The sequence below is a fragment of the Rhagoletis pomonella genome, unplaced genomic scaffold, assembly GCF_013731165.1.
Source record: "Rhagoletis pomonella isolate Grant_MI unplaced genomic scaffold, Rhpom_1.0 Rhpom_scaffold_00347, whole genome shotgun sequence".
Classification (NCBI taxonomy): Eukaryota; Metazoa; Arthropoda; class Insecta; order Diptera; family Tephritidae; genus Rhagoletis; species Rhagoletis pomonella.
In genome coordinates this window covers 82202-88626 of record NW_023458901.1, presented here as the reverse complement: position 1 = coordinate 88626, position 6425 = coordinate 82202, and the positions used below count along the sequence as shown (strand labels likewise).

General features: G+C 38.0%; 1 pseudogene; it reads left to right on the top strand.

Annotated features, from left to right (window-relative positions):
* Nucleotides 1–2701: 2701 nt before the first annotated feature.
* Nucleotides 2702–5610, top strand: LOC118750660 (annotated as a pseudogene).
* Nucleotides 5611–6425: the final 815 nt, after the last annotated feature.

Below are 6425 nucleotides of genomic sequence, written 5' to 3'. Positions count from 1 at the left end.
TCAAACCTTTTACTCGACGTATTCAAATAAATTTAAGTAAACGGTCTGAAATTTTAAGAAGAAGCAATTGCTTAGTTTTTATTCATAAGGCCCATTATCATATCGTCGCCTGGGTAAAAGATTGTCGTAAACGTCATACGTACGTGCGTAATACCATGTCCCCACCGAAGCTTACCGTGTAGTTATGGCTATTGAGTTGGTTATCCCGATAACCCACTTGATTTAGCGTAGTTTCGCCATATAAAAATGACAGCACTTAACCATTTCACTGAGATGGTTAAAAGCTAACCAACTCGAAACCACGTCGAAAGTCTGATACAACCCTGTGTTTGCCCGCCATCTGTGGGTCATTAGCGTTAAAATGTGAAGAATTCGTTCCCTACCAGTGTTTGGACTCGACTAAAATCAATTAGATTTACTCCGATTTTTGAAAAAATTTGAAATCTTCTCCTCTACTCCGCTTGACTTCAAATCTATTCCGTTTTTTTCATTCATGCTAAGCCCCTCTTGGTGCCGTTTTTTGAGTGTTCACCACCGGTTTCAGTTAAAAAATTGAAAGTCTTCCGCCATGAACCAAATACCTTTAATATAGTTAGAGCATTTCCAGAAAATAATCACAATCATTTTGAACGTAATAAATTTTGAACATACTACATGTGAATATATGTACTTACGCAAGGGTCAGGTAGAGTCGACATTCTGTAGAAATAGAAGGCCTGTTGGAGTGCTTCGTTAAGCGCTCCTTCATTAAATTAAGGAGCAAGTCAAAAATATTTTTCTCCATCCTAATTGTCCTTTTAAATTCCTCCGGAAAGCAAAAATTGTTTGCGAAAAATCCATGAGTGTTGCGATTTCTCAACACCGGTCGTACCCAATATTTTCGACGGCCATATAATGCCTTAAGGCATTCACCGGCTTTGACCAACAGAAGGACCATAACGATCGCTTTTCAACTTTTGAGCTCTCCATTTTATATTTAATAAATATTACTTTCAATTTAAGAATAACACAACGCTATACAAACAGCTGATTTTCTTATGTGCGTCAAGGTGTTTATCTGGCTCCTTTTTTTGTCTGATACGGCAACGCAATCATATGCGTTGACGCGAAATGTTTATCTGGCGGAGCCTTAAGTTAACGGTCCACAGCTGACAACAACAATTGCGTACAAAGAAGTCGCCGCGTGTAAATGAAACGAGAAAGCGAATGTGAAAAATCGCGTCGATTAAAGTTTCCGTGTATAAACACAGTCTTACAATAGAAACATCGATTGTTCATCCACGGTGCAGCGAACATTCTATCATTCTTGCTTTTTCCCATGACATCCTCAATTAGCATGATGCAATAATACAGGTGTTATCAGTTGGCAACTTCTCGCTCTAATTCCGCCATATTGACTGCCTTAGGTGAGACAGTGTTACTTCTTTAACAATTCTTTGCCTAATAATATAGTTGAATATTTTTTTTTATTTTTGCTCAGTATACACACTTTTTTTCTTAAAAAGGTATTTTATCTTATTTTATTTCATTGCGAATATACTATAAAAAAGCAAATTTTGTTTAGGAAACAATGTGAAATTTAATATATTTTCCCCAAATGGGGCTTAATTTCTTCCCGTTTTTCTTCTCGTTCTACTGAGCTAAGGCAGTGTCAAATCGAGCTGTCACAATTGATACCACCTTGTATTATTGCATCATGCTCAATTAGTGAAAGCCGTATTAACTTTTCCTTGAGTTAGTCCCCTTTCAGACACGTCAAGTCTTGAAAGCAATTTTTATCGCATTATCTTTTGTGTGTTCTCTTTGCTTCCACACGCGTCAAGTTTTATTGAATTCAAGTCCATGGATCTTTAAATGGGAAGCAGCGAAAAGATCAAAAGAGAACAAGAAAACTTGAAACGAATTGACGGTGCGGAGGTATCTGTACTCTTCCCCTCTCTTCCCACCTCCTTCACCAACGAACGAGCAGACTTGAAAGCAAGACTTGACGTGTCTGAAAGGGGACTTACGGAGAATAAAGTAGCTGTTAAGGTGCGGTTAAACGTGACAACGCAAGCGCTTTTTATACGCGTTTTGCTGTCAAAATGCGAAATTGAAAGTCTACTTTTTCGTGTAAGCAGCCAGAACGTCCTTTTTGCAGATTTTCAGAAATCCATTTCGGAAATAAAAATTGCAAGGTGTAACTGCAACTGAAACTATGCAAATACCTTTCGAGAAATAATTTCAACTTGCTCTAGCAATTTTAATTTTTGCTGCAAGTGCTGTCAAACCAATCAAGTGTCGCCGTGTGATGCGTTTTTTGGCGACTTTATATAAAATTATAAAAATGTTGAATAAAATATGTGTAATTTATTAATTCTACTGATTTTTCAACTGTTTTTAATAGTAGTTTTTAGGTTAGAGCATTTTTATTTTTTCACAACCATAACCTAAATTCACAGCCATAAATCCGATTTTCTCGAGTATCGGGATTTTCGAGTTATGCCAGTATTGAAGTAAATGAGCGCTATATTCATTTCCACGACATTCATATTGGATATATTTGTGTAATGCTTAAAAAAGTTTTTAACTCGTCGATACTTTTTAGTATTCGCGATCTTAACTCGGTACTGGACAAAAAGTATCGAGTTCTCGAAGCTACTCAGTACTCTTGAAAAGTATCGATATTCTGTACTCGGTACTGGTATCGGTCTATCACTACAAAGCTCTTGTATTCTATCATTCGTAGGGTTGAACACACCTCTTGTGTACTATAAATATTTTTCAATCGATACAAGTGAAAATTTTAACTAATTTTGCAATCTCTTAGCGAAGAAAGTTTTTATTTTTGAGCTGAGTTCTTTTAAAATAAAGTGAAAGTGTGTAATAAATGCATAAGTATAAGTAAATTTATCAGAATTGATTTGGTTATATTTATGAAAGTAGGGTCCAAATCACTTTCTGAACCTCTTTTTACTGGTATATCACGCAAATATTTCAATTCATGGGTGCATTTACGAGCAGACAGAATGGTGCTGTGGAAGAAGCTGAGCAACGCAATTCAACTCATGCATACAAGTATCCTCCGCGATCAGGTAATTTTTTCGGCAGTCACTTTATTATGGGCGGAGAGCGCTTTGACACGCCCCAACCAGAATCGTACCTATTTGGCGAAAATGCCGACTTGAATTTTCTGGGCTGCCGACCAACCGCATTTCCGTATCCACCTCCACAAGCCAGTGAACCAACAAAAACTCTTAAAAGTCTAGTAAATATACGCAAGGAATCAGTCCGTTTTGTTCGAGTTTCCCCAGAAAAACACGAAATATCATCTTCAAATTCCAACATAGATAACATTGACGGCCATGCAACCACCAACGAACTAGGTGGAAGTGGAGATGGCAATGGGCAACACGCACCGTGTTTATACAATATTGAGTTTACTTTTGATTCGGATGCGAAATGCGCCATTACGATTTATTATTTTTGTACCGAAGAAGTGAGTCCCAGCGGTGTGACTCTTGTGCCACGAGATGGCTTAACTTCCGAAACGTATCACTATGAAAAAGGCATAAATCAGTTCTTCTCTCAGACGGGTCACGTTTTCAATCCCCAATTAATTCCTGAAGATGATTTTATCTACAACCCTACGAAGGAACAGTACCCAGTTGCTATTCATTGTGTCGTGGAGGAAGGTAACGAAGACTGCCGCCAGTCGCATACAACAATATGTGTTATTGATCATCATCCAGAAACTAACAGCTACGTCTTGCGTGCTCTTAAACAAAAAATTTTTGTCGATGGCCTCTGCTATCTTCTGCAAGAAATCTATGGGATCGAAAACAAGGTATGTCAATAAAGAGATAGTTTAATATTTGATTTGTTTCCAAATTCTTTTTCAATGCTTGCATATGTATGTTTTTCTATTTTACTGTACATATATAGGCAGTCAACAAAAGCTCAATCGATGAAGAAATCGACGATCATGGCAGTGAATGCGTTATTTGTATGAGTGAAACCCGTGACACACTCATATTACCCTGTAGACATCTGTGTTTGTGTAATTCGTGCGCAGATTCTCTACGATACCAGGCAAATAATTGCCCTATTTGTCGTGCCCCTTTTCGGGCACTTTTACAAATCCGAGCCGTGCAAAAAGGCGTAAGTTCTCATACAATTCATCAAAATACACCCACGTCTGCCCCAGGTGAACCAGCCCCATGCGATCAACACATACCGCCGGGCTACATTCCAGTATCACTAATAGAAGCACTCAATGGACCTCCACAATTTGTAGGACGACCGCGAACAAATGATAGCGACATGATTGACGGTGTTACTCATACCGCAGCATTGGCGGCAGATAACCATAAGGCCACCTCACCACTAAAGCCAAATCAACGGCGATCCAAAATAAAAAAGAACGCCTCAACTTCAACTAATACAAGTGAAGTGGGCACCATTACTGGTACTAACAACGTAAATAGTCAAGCGCTCTCTGTTGTAGAAGTAACAAATGAAGTTAATGTGAACAACACAACATCTTCTGGAACTGCTGCAGGGCATGTGGGGGTTGTTAACAAAAAATCGCTGCCAACAGACAAATTAGAAAAACAAACGAAATCAAACCATTCACAAGATAAGTTGCAAATTATTAATGAGCGCCACAGTTTGAAGGTGCCCAAGGTGAAACGTGCTTCAAATACGAACAGTGCAAATTCTACATCATCACAAAATGATATGGAAGAGGATGACAGTGAAAATGAGAAGCTATCACCGCTACTTTCTCCGAATAGTAAACAAAAAATAAATACATCACGAAACAAGGAAGTGGTCATCACCAATGGCAGTGATAACGAGGCCGAAGAAGGTTTGGAAATGAAAACTACTGTATCGTTGAAAAAAAAATAAACGCCCAGATTTGAGTGGGAGCACTGACAACACATCTTGTGGTAATATTGAGACCACAGCCGTCAATGCTGACGACTCTGATTACTATACACCCGAAGACACGCAGAATTCTATTTTAAGTCCCCTATGTCCAGAACGTGAACGACCTAAGAGCGGAGACAAGTTGGGCAGCCTGAAGGGGAATGCTGGTAGTTTTAAAGGGGCCAACAGTTTAGTAAAAAAGAATTTACATAAGAAGTCAACATCAGTGGGCAATATAGTTGGACCAGGAAGCAACCCCGGCAGCGTAGGAATACCCAACAATGTAGTAGGGGAAATGAAATGCAATGTCAGTTCTCTACCAGGTGAGTATCTGTCTATGTTGCAGTTAGTTTTGTAGAACTGATGTTTGTCCTCGCTTGATAAAGACATGTTGGACAATCCAATAAGCGGGAATGCAGCGTCTACCCGCAGTTCTAGTGACAGCTATTCGTCAAGTTCATCGACTAAACAACTACTAAGTTCGAATGCGGCAACTGCGGCAGCAAATATTATAGTGGATGACAAGACAGCTCTGCATAATGCAGTTAATGTTTAAGTCGAAATACATATAAGATAAATATATACAAATTTCATGGAGTGACGAGTGAAAAGCATATGAATTGACATTATACAAATATTTACATAAATATGTATTCAGATATACATACATATAAATACATAAATTAATGTGGAGATGGATCCGGCTTGGCGTATTTTATTATAAGGCAATTTTTCAGGTTAAAATTTTAAAACACCGATTGCGTTGTTCACTCTTTTAATAATAAATGCCAATGATCATGTTTACCCGCCGGATTCATAATTTAATTTGCAGTTTATCGTGAGCTTTCGACTTTATTTCCACTGTTTTTTTTTATTTTATTTTTTTATTTGCTTTGAGAGCTGAAATGGATGCAGCATATTTGAGTAGTCCACTTGCAAAGTGCGCTATGTATATTTGGTTCGATTTTTGTTTTTTGGTGGGTAACGTACGAGTAATTAATACTGGTATATGCATATTCAACTAATGACAAACCATTTCCATTTCTAAACTCCAAACGTAGCGTTTTTGTACCTTTTATATACCGCACGATCCTCTTTAGGGCTTGCCAGTGTTGCTCAGGTGGGTTTTGTTGAAACCTGCCCATATATCCAACAGCAAAGCAAATATCGGGTCGTACACATAGCATTATATACATGAGGCTACCCAAAAGCTCTCTGTATGGTTTTTTCCAAAGAACTTGTGTCTTCTCTAGAAATCAAATGCATATTTTCCTCCATTAGACTTTTCACTGGGTTGCACTCTGACATTCCAAAAGTTTTTCAATGTTTGCTTGTTGAGATAGTTGCACACCATTTTTTGAATTTTCAATTTTCATACTCAAGAAATATCTTAATGGACCACAATCTGACATCTCAAACCTCTTTGTTAATTCTTTTTTAAGGTCGTCTATTGTAGATAACTTATTTCCAGCAATAAGTAGGTCGCCAGCATATAGCACAAGTATTAGTAAGTC